Genomic DNA, 673 nt, shown 5'->3' on the forward strand with positions numbered 1-673 from the left:
TTGAGTCGGCCATACCACCATGAACTTCACCTGCTTTCTTTAAACTTTTTCCTCGAAGAAGTGAACAGAGGAGAAGGGAAATGGTTTGATGGTGGGGTTGGGTGAGGGTATTTTGGCGGTGGGAGGACGGAACTGCGGCGTCTCTCCTTCGCCGGCTTTGGCTTTCTTGGAGGGAGAAAATGAGGGGTATTGTTTGAGGTGTGAGAAGAAGAATTACTAGAGGTGTGACGGCCTTCCTCGTACCTGCAACATCACCCACTTGCCTCATCTGCTTCTCCACATTCAGCAACATCTCAATTTTCGCCTCCAAATCTCCGCCTCCATTTTCCTACAAAATTAAACCAAAACATTCGATAAATCACAGCACGAGATACAAAATGGGTAAGCCAACAATAGCGTATAAGCTAATTGGAAATCAGGAACGCGCATTTGCTTACCATTTCGATCGAATAGATACGACCAATTGGGGAATTTTTCGTGCAATCAATGAAAAACAAAACCCTAGAGAGAGAGAGAGAGAAAGAGGAGAGAGTTGTGAATATGTTTTACCATGCGACCATCTTACCGCTAATAAACCTTTTACAAAATTATAAAATTTTTATTATACATTTTGACCCCTAAATTATGTTTATTATAACAAAAGTCCCCGTAAAAAAATAATTTAGTGTTGACA

This window comes from Sesamum indicum, unplaced genomic scaffold (genome assembly GCF_000512975.1).
Source record: "Sesamum indicum cultivar Zhongzhi No. 13 unplaced genomic scaffold, S_indicum_v1.0 scaffold00184, whole genome shotgun sequence".
Taxonomy (NCBI): Eukaryota; Viridiplantae; Streptophyta; class Magnoliopsida; order Lamiales; family Pedaliaceae; genus Sesamum; species Sesamum indicum.